We start from the raw sequence: 13,829 nt of genomic DNA, 5'->3' as shown, positions 1-13,829 counted from the left end.
GTTCTAAAGCTGAAACATCATTATCTTTCCAGGCTAGAGATGCCAATTTCTTTGCCCCCTCACATTTATTAGTGTCATGACAAGAAACTAGACCTTTTCAAGCTAGAGCTGCCAATTTCTTGTGCCCCTTATATTTACTTCCTAGGTGTATACTGTCATGACAAACAACTTTGGAATCTGGATTATGCAACGAAAGCAAAAGACAGTAACCTTGTGCTGAAAAAGCATCTTTATAGCTCACTTGAAGTATTTTCTCACATCATGGTGTTGTCTGGCTCCTAAGTGGTACTGTGGTAGTCTCTGCTTATTTCCCAACTTTCACCAGTACCTAAAAACGACCTGATAACTACAGAGGAGAGTCCCAAGACTAGAACTTTTGAGCAGAGGCAATTTCAAATTTCACATATGAGTTGTTTGGCTCACATTGTTACAGATGCAAGCTGATTGCTAGCATCATTGCTTGGTTTATTTGGATTGCAAGGTCTACCATACTGTTGATCTACAGGATGTCTCCACTGCAGAGACTTTCTCTAGGATGTGGATAAATACTATTCATACTCTATGTGGGAGATGGGAGAGGCTGCAGGGCGATTCAGAGTGGATGAGGAGGAGGATAGATGCTTTTATGAAGACATGGGACTTTGTTACCTTCTTTCACCTTACACCAGATATGCTCTGGCATTGTAGCCTTCTAAGTTTGTTGTATATTCAACCATTGTATTTATGATGTTACTTAGCAGCCCCTATGGGACTTTCTTTGTATTGAGAGTCAAGCTCATCTTATCCCGATTGACAGTTGTAGACTAGCTGTCACTAGCCGTGTGTGATTTCATAAATAAGTTGGGTAGGTCAACTCTAGTTAGTTAACTATGGTCAGCAATTAGACCTATCTTTTTACACTATTGTAGACTAAGTGTGGAGACACTGAAGAAGAATAATGGAAGAAGATGAGAGCGCACAGCTCTCTGATTCTGCTCCACCCTTTTGCCTCTATTTCACCCCCGTCTTCTAACATGGTATCAGAACCAAGCTTTGCAGTGCACAGGAGCAATGGAGCTTAATCCGACCTTCAGCCTGAGAAGAATTTTGCAGAGGTTCATTGGCAACCATAGCCTACTTCAAAGTGTTATGTATCAGTGTGCTTTGACCTCTACCCTTGACAGATCCTATTGAGGATCTAAGAAGTGACTCATTGGCATGTATTGGAGCCTTGGAAGTGATCATTGTGGCCAGCATTGACATCAGTATTCAGCATGAACCTGGACAGATCTGTGCCTGAAATTCCCTGACAGATGGGGCAGCACCATCGCTGCCAAGGCAAGTATATTCAGCCTTAGTATTCATGGGTATATTACATATATGTGCTGGAGCATATCTAGCTCAATGAAATCCTCACCATGGCCATTATAAGCAGCAATTCATCAGATCTGAATTCAGCATGAAAACTGCACCTATTCCTGTCACAAATCTCTAAAGTTTCCAGCCAGTCAATGCTTGACAAAGGCATACTCAAACATCAATGAGATATTTGGCAACTAGTATAGCATCATGTTCATACATCTGGGCATTCCAAGTTCATACATCTAGGCACCCTTGGAATGGATTGGAAGTCATCTACTTGATGTATATGACAGACTGTGTGCAGTCATGAAGTCAATGACAGTTGTACATGTTGGTTTGGGCTCATTGAAGCTTGAGTTGTTGGCCATTAATGTTTGGATGATGCCACATGATTGGTGGATGGTTAATGAATGCTTATGAGCACTCAAAGCTCATTTTTGGACTTATTTACAGCTGGTTTAACAGGTACGTTGGCTGGTCATAGCCTGTGAGAAGCTCCTTTGTCACTACTACTTGATGTACAAGCATTGATGCTCATATGTCCATGTATTGACTTCCAGAGGTTATAACACATGTCTAATATGCCTTGAGGCTGTTATGAGTAGAGAATACCTTGGTTATGCAAAGGTTTTACTGCTGATTGCTTTAGACTACTTGTCTGTCAGTGGTTATTGAAAGGTTCTTCTTCATATATGCATAAGGTTTATGCAGTTAATTACATCTACATGATATGCTACTGCTTACAAATGTTATGGCAGATTTTTGGAGATGTCTTGGCATGTTATCGAGCTAAAATACCTTGGCTGTTGCAGAGTTTCTTACTGTCATTTACTCTAGGACTGAAACTGTTGTGTCTAAAAAGTGGCATACCTATACTGCTATTGGACTAAAGTTTTTTGGGATTCTAACTAAAGAACTTATGCCTGCTAGGTCTGCGGGGAGTTAGGCATTGACAATTTGAATATTGTAGTAAAGACATAGAACTGCAAACATGGCAAATGCTGATAGGACAGACAATATCACATAGATAGTGGATGAAGAGCTGGATAATAACAATTATGCAATATGGAAATTTCATATAGAGAATTTTCTGATTGCAAAAGGCTATTGGAATCTGATTAGAGGTGATGAGGTTGAACCTAAGCTTCCAGAAAGAAATTCCATTGCGGAACAATAGAGAGCACATTGTGCATGGCTTGAACTAGCTTATAGAGTCTTGCTTTCACTATGTATCTCTGATGTAATGGTCATGCAGATCATGAATTGCAAAATGTAGCTAAAACAGAAGTTTAACACCATGGATAGAAAAGGAAGGTTAATATAGGACTATGTCACAGGGATAAAGACCATTGCTGATCAGCTAGCATCTGTTGGAGTTGAAGTCAACGATGGAGACTTAGTTGCAGTGACCCTGAATGGTCTAGGACCTAAGTATAAGTCATTTGATACATCTATATCAATATGATCAGAGATACTTGATTTTAATGAGTTGGTTTCATTGCTTGTTCATAAAGAGGTTAAACTTGGATTAGCCACAAGCTCTAGTGGCTCAAAGGGTAGAGATGTAGTCTTTTACTTGAATCAAAGAGGCAAAGGCAGCCGTGGTAGAGGGTTTTCTCATGGTCAAGGGACTAATCATAATGCATCTCAGAATGTTAATAATCAGCAAGTACAGAATGCTAGAGGTGGAGGATACTTCCGAGCAAGGGAGAGATCCAACTCTAGAGACAGAGGTTCATGGCAATCTCAGAATGCACATGAGAATGCAAATAAGAATAAGGATTGCCACTACTATGGGAAGTATGGGCATATTGCTAAGAAATGCTTGAAGAAGGAAGCAAATCAAAGAGATAAGCAATGGGGACATTATGCTTCGTCTAGTCATGTTAAGGATGCTATTACTGACAGATTTTTTGCTAATGACCTACGTAGACCGCCAAGACCCACGGACCGCTTATTGGTCAAGCATTTCAAGCGAGCACTAATGGCTACCTCTCACATAGTTGACGCGCACGCGCTATCCCCCTCTACGAGTGTAGTGAGTTTACCTTAATGCTCGATTGAGTTGCTTCCTCTCTCAAGCACTCCGATAGCTTCACGATTCGTGATGCACGCATAAGCATCCTCAAGCCTCTTCCTTCAAGCTCCATCCTCCATAGCCACACACGAGACTAGAGAAGAGAAGAGAATAAGAGAAGAAGAGAAGAAGAAAAGATAGTGGAGGGCTTCACCTCCAAGATCTCTTACCCTCACACACTCTCTCCCTCACTCACTTTCACTCCCTCCCTCAAGCACTCACAAGCAAGCAAGAGAAGAGAGGAGAAGAATAGAAAAGAAGAGTCCACTTTGCCACACACCAAACAATGAGCTCTCATTCACTTTTTGAACTTTACATACAAAACCCTAAATCCCCTTTGGAGGTCATCCCCTTATTACACGGCCAGCCATAGGCCCTTTTTTCCATTGTTCTCCTATCTTTCTAGCTTTCTTCGTACTGCCCATCTACCTTTACAATTTGCACGGGTGAGAGCCCAACGCTCTTTTATAGAGGTTTTGACTGCCCATTTATATTTAAAGGTGCGCCTTCTTGCTTTTGGCTTCTTGCGGCTTCCATGGTTGCATCTTGTACACCTGGTGGTTGTTTCCATGCTTTTAGATTTCTTTTGGGTCTACTCTCTTGTAGGGCGACTTTTCCTTTTTTTCACATTTCGCTTTTCCTCTTGATGCCTCATTTTCCACTTTCTTCGATTTGTAGTAAACATTACCCCCCTCCTAGATGAGTGTGAGTCCCATAGCACTATGGGGTGGTGAGTTAAACGGTGTTACTGGGATAGCCGGGTGGCTTTTTGAGTGTGTATATGAGCCTTGTTGGAAAGTGTATTGGAGGGATTTATGGAACTGGAAGGCCCTTGAGTTGGACATGAGTCCTGGTGTTGGAGGGATTTATGGACCTGCTGAAGGGATTTATAGAGCTGAAAGGTCCTTGAGTTTGGAATGAGCCCTGGTGTTGGAGGGATTTATGGGCCTACTGGAGGGATTTATGGGACTAAAATTGAATATTGTGTTGAATAGATCCCTCTCCTGGCCCTCCGCGCTTGTCGTCTCTTGCGTTGTTCCAAATGTGCTTCTTCATTCACTTTTTGACTAGGGCTATCGCATCCATCCCTTGCTTTGTTGTGCTTGCATAGTGGCACGTTGCATAAGATGGAGAGTGCATTGCATGGATGATGGGGTCTCTAGAGCTGGTGGTCGGGGTCTGTATTCATGCCTAGAAAGAAAAGAAGATGCACTACCTGGGGGTGTGTGTGTCTTACCGTGGAGTGCGAGGTGCCTGTGCTTGTGAAATTGGGAGATGGGTCTAACCTTGGGCACGATGGTGTCCCACACTTGAGGATCCAATTTGTGCATAAGGAAGGTGCGGTGCCAGGGGCTTAGGGTGACAGGTCTAACCCTAGGTAAGAACTACCTTCCTAGGTATGTCTTGCCCTTGATGTGTCCTAAGCAAGTGTCATGGGGAATCCAAAGGACTAGGGGGTTAAGCACGGAGCCAGTCAACCGATGTCACTGGACACACCTAACTTGAGGACCCCTAGGTTCAGTGACTGTGATCGATGTGCAGCTTGTGGTGTCTACATGTGATATCTTTTTTTTTTTTTTAAGTTACATAGTCGTAACAGAAGTTAATCTTCGTCATTGGAGTGAGGTGGAGAAGAGGGTTTAATAGATTTGTTAAGAAATTGGCAGCTTTGAAGATACCCCTTGAAGTTTAGGCAGATCTGAAGGGTGGTAGTGGAGAGGAATGGATGATTGCAGCGGGTGAAGCAGCTATCATTCATGTCCTCTACAAGGGCTAAGCAAAATGAAGGTAATAGAACAGCTTGCATTATTAGTCAAGCCATCGCCCAACTATCTATAGCATTAGGAGCAAAATGGAGTACTGGAAGGCCGCGCTCCTACGGGGTGGAGTCTTGCCCAAGGAGAATCCTAAGCAGTCTAAGGTAATTACAAGTAGTAATAAAGGTAGGGTCAGGGCATGAAGAGAATTCGTTAGTGAATTGGATTAGAGTATCATACAAGTTCTTTGATGTGAAGGGCCTCTTCATATGTAGTACAATGAGGATTATAGATTATAGGGAAGTCATAGTGGCTGTGGACACTGGAGTCAAAATCCACTCCCACCCTTCGAGGGTAAGGCATAAAGGTTGGGTCATTCCGCTCGAAGGGTTGAGTGTTGCAAAAGGCCATCCAAGTGTCCAGGTTGGAGTCACAAACCCTTCTTCTCCATTTAGGTTGACATTCATAGCCGGCCACCGACCTTGGCACTTCAAAAACCTTATTCTTCCAAAATTCAGCATCTTCAATGGCCCATAAGGTGGGATTCTGCTCTCTCTCCTCCAACCATTTCTGTCCGAGCTTGCTTTCGATGTTAATCACCTCCTCCACCACCTTGATGGGCAAGACCCTAGGCAAGGTGGTAGGGAACTAGAAGTTAAAATCGAAGGGACTCCTAGGCATTTCTTGCCTCTCCCATATTACAAGGTCAGTGTGGAAGCTCACTAGGGCATCATTCTCGCATGGTGGGATAGGTGCTTGGGGTGCCCTCACTCCCTTGGTATTCCATTTTCTCCTTGTGTCCTCCACCATTTGTTTTTTTCTTTCTCTCAGTGCCGCCTTTCTTTCTATGGAGGTGTCAGCATGTTGCTGCTCTTTAGTCCGCGGGGAAGGAGGCGGTGGAACAAGCTCTTCTTTGTGTGATCTCATTTCAAAGTTCACATCCATCTCCCTCTGGCTCGTGCTGCTCTTCTTCGAGGAACTCGAGTGTGTCCACTTCCTGCGAGGTTAGGCCTGCCAATAGGAGATAATGGCGTTGCTCTTCTAGACGTGGGCCAACTCCACTAGGTTGTGGTAGCATCTGCAATCCTGCTTTCAGTGCCCTACGAACCATTCCCAGTTTCTTTTTCATTGCCTCTATAGACTCTCCCTTCTTTGCCTGGGTGACGTCCAACAGGGTATTCAGGGAGACGCGTTGCTGGGTTGGGAAGCTCACTTCGGCGGCTTCCGCTCTACTTTTAGCAAGTATCTTTTCTTTTTCGACTTGGGCAAGACGACATGCCAAGGCTTTGACTTTTTTTTCGTTCTAATTAGCCCATTCTTCTACCCTCCTGTTCATATCTTCGAGGCTGTCTCTAAGCTAGCACTGTCAGCCTTCGTTCTTGATCTTCCATTTCTGTCCTTAGCTTTTGTTGCTCTTCTTGTGCTGAGGCAGCCTCTTGGGTTAGTTTCTCCACCTCTCTTTTGTACCTGCGAGCTGTTTCCTCCCTCAGCTCCTCCAACTCTTTTGTGGCTTTAGTGATTTTCTCCATTTCAGCTTGTAGATATTCGTAGCATGCCACAATCTCTTCATTGTGCCGTTGTAGGCGTCGTATGGCCTTGGTTTCTTCATTCACTCGCGCCTACCATTCCTCTTCTATCTCTTCCTTATCTTGTAGTTGCTCCTTCAGCTTGTGAACTTCCCTTTGGGCCATGGCTATTTGGCGTGTTTTCTCCAACTGGGATAAAGCCATGGCATCTTTTTCTGCTTCAAGCTCTGCTACCATGATTTTCTTCTCCTCCTTGGCTTTCTCTAATTGAGAGAAGAGCTCCTTGACATACTTATCGTATTCTTCAAATGGCCTCTTTGTTGTGAGACAAAGGTTATGGAGCCTACCATCTTTTGCCTCTTAGGGTCTTGCCTCAACTCAGCTTCTGCCGCAACCGGCCTTTTGATTCCTACCAGGGGGATTCCTTCTCCTGCTCCTTGGCCCACTTCTTTATTCACGAAGTACTGGACCCAAGCCATTAAGTTGTTGGTATCCACCTAGGTCGTAGAACTGGTAGTGGAGATGGCGGTGGTGGTAGCAAGCGTCAAGAGAGTGGAAATGGGGGTGATTGGGGCCTTTTCCCTGCCTTCTTGCACTACAAGTGGCACAAACTCTGGCACATGGGTGCTTGAGCCCGGCCCTTCGTTTCTGATTGGGCTTGCAGGTTCCGGCTCGTCCTACCTGGACTGCTGCTCAATGGACCTGCGCATAGCGAGGGCCATGACTTCCTCCTCTTTTTTCCTATTTCTCCTCTTCCTGCTTTCTTCTTCTTTCCTCCTCGGTCTTTTAGGAGTCCCTACAGGCCTTCTGCAAGTCCGCCTTCTCTTGTTTTCTCCTCTCCTCTTCCCACTTTCTTAGCACGATTTTCTTCTTTATCTTTTTAGCCTTCCCCCGGCTAGTTTGCTCTTTTTGTTCCTTGTCTTCTTCTTCCTCATTGTCCTCTCACTGGACTGTGCCTTCTATTCCTGGTGAGATGGCAACCTGCTTGGCATTTCATCTACTCCTTCTCTTGCTTTTTTCTGCCCTTGTTCCAAGGCTTCCCTAATGATCACTATGAGGATCCCACCGAATCCAATGGTTGCAGCCTTTGAAGACGAAGCTTTCCATTTAGCCTTAGTAGCAAGAGATTCTCGTCTAGCAGGCTGTCCTCCCATTGCCAAAGCTTTTGCTGAGGTCTCAATGTTCTTTCTCATAAAACCGTTGAGATTCACCTCATCCAGTGACCTTGCTGCAATGCTCTCTAGCAGGGGGATGTTGATGCGGCTCATGATGGTGTTGTATCTCTGACTAGAGAACAACGTGTGCACCATCTTGGCTTGGAGTTGGACTTCGAGATCCAGGATTTCTACCAAGTTGATGCCGTCGTTGGTGTGGACCTTTACCTTGTCCATTCCTAGCAAGGTATATACGTCCCTCTTCGGCTTCCTCTCTACTTTATTCGCCAAGCCCAACGTCTTTTTCACCAGCTTCGAGGTCAACTCAATCTGCACCTGACGAGTTTCCTCTCCCTCATGCACAATTACGGTGCCGCGGTACCTATGGAAAGTCCTCATGAACTCTCCATTGTGGAAGTAGTCCACCCCTTGGCTTCCTGCTTCCACGTATTTCTGCAGATTGCATTGCTCGATGATCTATCTCAAAGCGTGCTCTTCAATGGCCACATCTTCTAAGTTGAAGATATGTCGGAACTTGAACTGGTTGAAGGCTCATGTTTCCACTGAAAGCCCATTCTGAAAAAGGCAATTTGCCAATCTTTTCTTGGCGTGCCATGATGGGTTCCTGTCATGAAGCCATATTCACCATTAGTATTTTCCAAGATAATTACAAGCAACAAGAACCAACTACATACTTGCAAAACTGAAATGTTTGAGTGCAAAAGTAGACTTTTTTTTTGTAGTCCATTGATTTCAAATTTTATTGATATTTTCCTCAAATACAAGTTGTTGCATCCTACCCTTGCAATGTGTGCTTTTTCTTTATTGTTTTTCTTATGTGTTTGGTTTGATTCACTTTATCCCCTCCCTCTTTTTTGAATTGAGAAGAATCCTTCCTAGGATTGAATGTTTAGCGGATGAAGGGCTTGTTGCACATAATCTTAGTGTTTTACTGTCGCATGAGCCAAGCATAGAAATTAGGGTTGTATTCTAAAGTAGCATAGCTATCCATGCCTAAAGGGCGTATGCCTACATGCATAATGTAAGTGAGAACATCAAACAAGAAGTCATCGGAGTCCACTCGGCTAGCAACATGCAACTCCTCCTCAATGAGGATGCGATCTAAATAAGGATGTCCCTTAATGTGTTCTTCCAAGGTCCCTTAATGTGTTCTTCCAGGGGTCAATTACGAATGGTAGTCAACACCCTATAGAAAGTTGGAGCTACATAGGTTGGGTCGTATTCTGATGCCTTGATTACGTGTCGTTGTTCAGTGTGGGTCATTATTTGGCATCCCTCAAGTTCCCATTACACTCGTAGAGTATATCATTTTTGCATAAAGGAGAAGTTGTTGTCAACAAGCTGTTTCAACTTCTCAATTTCGTGGTTGGTGGCCATGATCGTCTTTTTGCTATACGATGTAATGAGATATTGTTTGATTGCTTGTTCCTTGGATATCTCAGTTGCAATTAACTCCTCAGCTGCTTCGGAAGTCTTAACGAATAAAAATTCCAACTCCTCGTACTTCCGTTGCTATAGGTTCTTCCAAGAGGCCTAAGTCTAGTCGATCATAGCTTTTAGCCAATGTCATGAAAGTAGCAACCAAGCGTCGGAGGCAAGCAACCAAGTCGTCCCCTGTATTTTCAGCTAAGTCTACAGCCCAGGTGAGAATTGATCGCCGCTCATATGAGGGTCTAAGGCCAGTGGGTGGTTGAGGTTTGACAACGCTAGAGAGTTTAGCAGCTAATGTTTGCTAGTTGGTTTACTCCTGGGATTGTAGCTTGGCCTTATTTTCGATGGGTTTGGTTGTAGTTGCGGTTGATACGCTACTAGATGTGTCTAAGATTTGAGGGTATCATCCACACGAGATGGGGGTGTTTTATTGGTGGCAGGCTGTGACTTCAGGCGATAGATTGGTTTAGGTGCTCCTGAGCTAGGTTTAAGACGTTCTAGGGACTTGGCAGTCCGATTCTCTTGTTGCCTGAGTTTTTCAAACTTATTGTTTCATATGGCCAAGCTCGAGGGTGGTACATGAGTAGGATCTTGGGTTGTTTTGGCTTCAGGTAGCCAAATCTAGGGATTACTCTCATAGTAGCCTTGCGCTTGCAATAATTTCCTAGGGACCCATCATGATTTGACTGTGCGTCTTCTTTTATACGTTCGTCTTAATCTCTTAGGTTTCGAGTGTGGGCCATTAGCCTTGCGAGGCCGTGGGTTTCTGTTTCTAGGTGGCATTCCCTGCTGCTTAGGTATCCATTTGAACTGGGGTTCATGGGCTTCAGTGTTGGGTTTAGTGGATTGCTGGCATTGAGGCTTAGCAAGTTGTGCCCCCCAGTTAAACACCTTGCGTGTCGTTCTCTCTAAGGAGCAGCTCTTAGTCGTCCGAGCTATGGAGCTGGAGCTAAAGGAAACAACGATTTATGGTCAGGTAGTAGGACATTCCCCAGCCAGGGCCCAGCTTCGGGATCGGCTTCACTCCACGCTGCGCATCGGCACAACGCAGATCGTGGAGGTGGTCCTAATGGGCCAAGGAATCTTCATGGTCAAGCTCAGTTCAACAAACGTAGCTCGCGAGTTACTTGCCAATTCACCATATGCGTCCACGAAGGGGGTCATATGCATGGTACCTTGGTGCAATGGCTTTACTGTGGAGGCATTTGCACTCCATAACAGGTTTCTTCAGCACCTGGTCACCCTTCTTTTCCCCGGCCTATTGATAGAGTATCACCACTTGGTGGAAGACTTTGGACGGCTCTTCGGCACTGTCCTTCCCACGTCTTTCGCGGATGCAGTGACAGCAGGCAGGAGTCCCAAAGGTACGGGTGGCAATGAAAGAGGTCAAGAATATCCCACAGTTCCTAGAGATTGAGGCGGGCGGGCATGCTTTTAGACAGCACGTCTTTGTGACGAGGCAGCCAGGGCAGTGCCTTTGCTGCCATGACTTTGGGCATCAAGCAGCAATGTGTATGCGCTTCGGAGCCAAGGCAGCTCCGCCGACAAGCCCGCAGGTGGATGCCCCTACGGAGATTAGAGCACACAGTAGGTTCTAGGTGGAGATCGTGGATGGACTCCCAGAGTTGGACTCCTGGATCGTTGGAGGAGACTTCAACAACCTGGAGACCTTGGAGGACCAGCAGGGCAGAGGCAGGCTGGGGAGGAGCAAGAGGCATGGAAGGTCTTTCTGCTAGCAGTAGGAACACACAATGCCTGAAGAGACCTTGCCTTCCACAGGAGGGAGAGTTCGTTGGACTTCTCGTGGAGATACAAGCGGCTAGGTGGAGCCCTGCTGGAGCGGTTGGATAGGTTTTATGTGGGAGAGTGGGGAGACTCTCGTGATGGCCAAATTGAGCAATTGGCAAGCACCACGTTGTCTGATCATTGCCCGGTTCTCCTGACACTTGATTCCTGAGCATCTGCCCTAGACACACAATCCTGTCGGGTCTCTAATCGATCTATAGGAGGGAGGAAGTGACGAGACAGATAAAGCAGATTTGGACCAGAGAGTGGAACAGGAGGGACCGGATAGTAGAGGAGGTTGGAGAGGTCCTAGCCGAGTCGAGCAGAATCCGCCAAGAGGCAGCCATACAGGCCAAGCAACAAAGCTCGGAGGAGGAAAGAGCACTCCGACAGGACCTTGCATCCACGCAGAGATTATTACAGGAGGCACCAAGGGATCTCACCCTCCACGCACACGAGGTGTGCGCGCGAGCAGCCATTGCTGGCCTAGAGGACAGGCGCTCAGAGTTCTCTTTCCAAACCTCAGCAGCCTTCTGGGCGCGGAAGGGAGACACGATGTGCAGGGAGTTCTTCCAGGTGCACCAGCCCCGCACCGCAGGAGAGCAGATACGCAACCTTAGGGATCAGTATGGAAGGACTCGTTCTAGCCTAGATGAAGTGATGGAGATTGCCACCGACTATTACATGTGCCTCTTCTAGCAGGAGACAGCTTCAGCTAGAGGACAGAGATGTAGGCAGCATGTCTAGGATCACATCCCATCTCTCGTCACAAAGGAGACGGGATGCGCCCTCCTAGCCCCCTTCACAGAGAAGGGACTAGAGGAGGCCTTCCATACACAGGATGGGCAAAAATGCCCACGGGGGAGGATGGCCTATCTAAGGCCTTCTTCACCACCTACTGGGAAGTAGTGAAGAACCCCCTACTAATGGCCTTTCAGAAGATTTTCACTTCAAGACAGATGCCAGGGAGTCTTTCCGTAGGCCTTATCAGTCTTCTCCCTAAAGGGGGAGACCGGTTGGAGCTTTCCCAGTGGAGACTGATCACCTTATTGTCAGTGGCCTATAAGGCATTGGCAAAGATGATCGGTAGGCGACTACGCCCCGTACTTCTAGACATCATCCATGACACACGGACAGGCTTTGTCCAGGATAGGAGCTTCCTAGACAATGTATTTACCTTCTTTGAGGCGACAGAGTGGGCTCAGCACAGTGGGCAGAGACTGGCCGTACTACTCTTGGACTTCAAGAAAGCTTATGACAAGGTGGATTGGGATTTCCTAGATGGCACCCCATGGTGAGGTTGGGATGCCCCCAGGTTTGGATTCGCGGGGTCTTCGCCCTTTACAGATTGGCCACTAGCAAGGTTCTCAGAAGCGGAAGGCGAGGGAAGGAGTTTCAACTAGAGAGATCTGTTCCGACAGGGCTGTCCCCTGGCCCCATACCTATTTCTACTCTTTGCAGAGGCGATGTCTCACTTCTTCAAGTCACGTGCGAGCGGATTACGCGGCCTCCGGCTTCCAGTGAGAGAGGAGACTAAGTAGTTGGACTCAGAGTATGCAAATGACACAGCAGATGAGTTGATGCTGGAGAAAGTGAGGTTGGCTCTTGACGTGTTCTGTTCTGCAGCGAGAGCGAAAATCAATTGGCGAAAGTCGGTTGGTTTCCTCACAGACCCGGACTCTAGCACGGAGTGGGGCGTCCACCTGGGATTTAGATGGGTTAGCAGAGGGCAAACCGTCCGGTACCTAGGGTTCCAGGTGGAACTCGACATCACCCCTACCCAGCAGTTTGTTCCTGCCCTGAATTCGATCCAAAGGAAACTGACCTACTAGAGCACGGCTCGCCTCTCACTAACCGGCCAAGCCCTGGTGGTCAACCAAGTACTCCTAGCAACGGCCTGGTACATCACCTCGTGTTGGTGCTTCTCCTCATCATGTGTAGTACAGCTCCGTCGCCTAGTGCAGAATTTCCTTTGGTCAGGGTCAGATGGTTCTAGGGACTCGAGGGCCAAGGTGGCGTGGGCGACCATCATACGGCATCGGTCAGAGGGAGGGCTTGAGATCATAGACCCAGAGTATCAGAGTAAGGCCCTTTTGGGCAAGCTAGTAGTTCGCAGCCTCATACTGGAAGGTCCTATTGCAGGAGGGTCTTCGGGATTGTAGACCGAGACTTGGCGATGAGTGGAGGCCGTCCCTGAGATGGATCTTCACGTCAGTCCAATCACCCCCGCAGATCACCTTTCCTACGCAGCTTACTTCGCATGTGGCATGGCCTCCGTAAGGCCCTAATCCAAAGTCCCCCACGCTACCAAGAGGAGATAGACCGTGAGCCGGTGATCTGAAACCCCCAGGTCAAAGATCAGGAAGGGGCACAGATCGGCGAGCGCCCCCACATCCAATGGGCTGGTTGGATGGTTGGAAGGTCGGCCCGGCTCACTTCATCAAGACATGGCGGGAGGTGTATAGGATGGCGGATGAGGAGGTGCTGCAGTGTGTATCAGGTTGCCATAGAGAAGTGGAGTTGAGGAGAAGGGAGATAGATGCAGCAATACCTCTGGAGTGGCTTGCTCCCCCAATACGAGAGCCGATTGAGCCCGGGGAGGTATAGGCAGCTAGGCTTTCACCAGCAGGCATCCCCCTACAGGTGGCAAGTAGAGTGGGTGGTACTCCACAGGGGACTTTCTTCGCCGTGCAAGAGGAGGGACATTTGCCCCTTGACAGAGGGCAGCAGGTTGAGG

At 47.0% G+C, this 13,829-nt stretch overlaps 1 protein-coding gene across 1 annotated transcript in view; it reads left to right on the top strand.

Annotated features, from left to right (window-relative positions):
• The window catches only part of LOC148024691 (uncharacterized), a 253,797-nt gene that overhangs the window by 214,896 nt on the left and 25,072 nt on the right, over nucleotides 1-13,829 (top strand). The window lies entirely within an intron of this gene.

The sequence above is a fragment of the Lygodium microphyllum genome, chromosome 15, assembly GCF_053477565.2.
Source record: "Lygodium microphyllum isolate KBCC chromosome 15, Lygodium_microphyllum_v1.1.10, whole genome shotgun sequence".
Classification (NCBI taxonomy): Eukaryota; Viridiplantae; Streptophyta; class Polypodiopsida; order Schizaeales; family Lygodiaceae; genus Lygodium; species Lygodium microphyllum.
The sequence above is the reverse complement of the archived record's forward strand: the minus strand, read 5'-3'. Positions and strand labels throughout refer to the sequence as shown.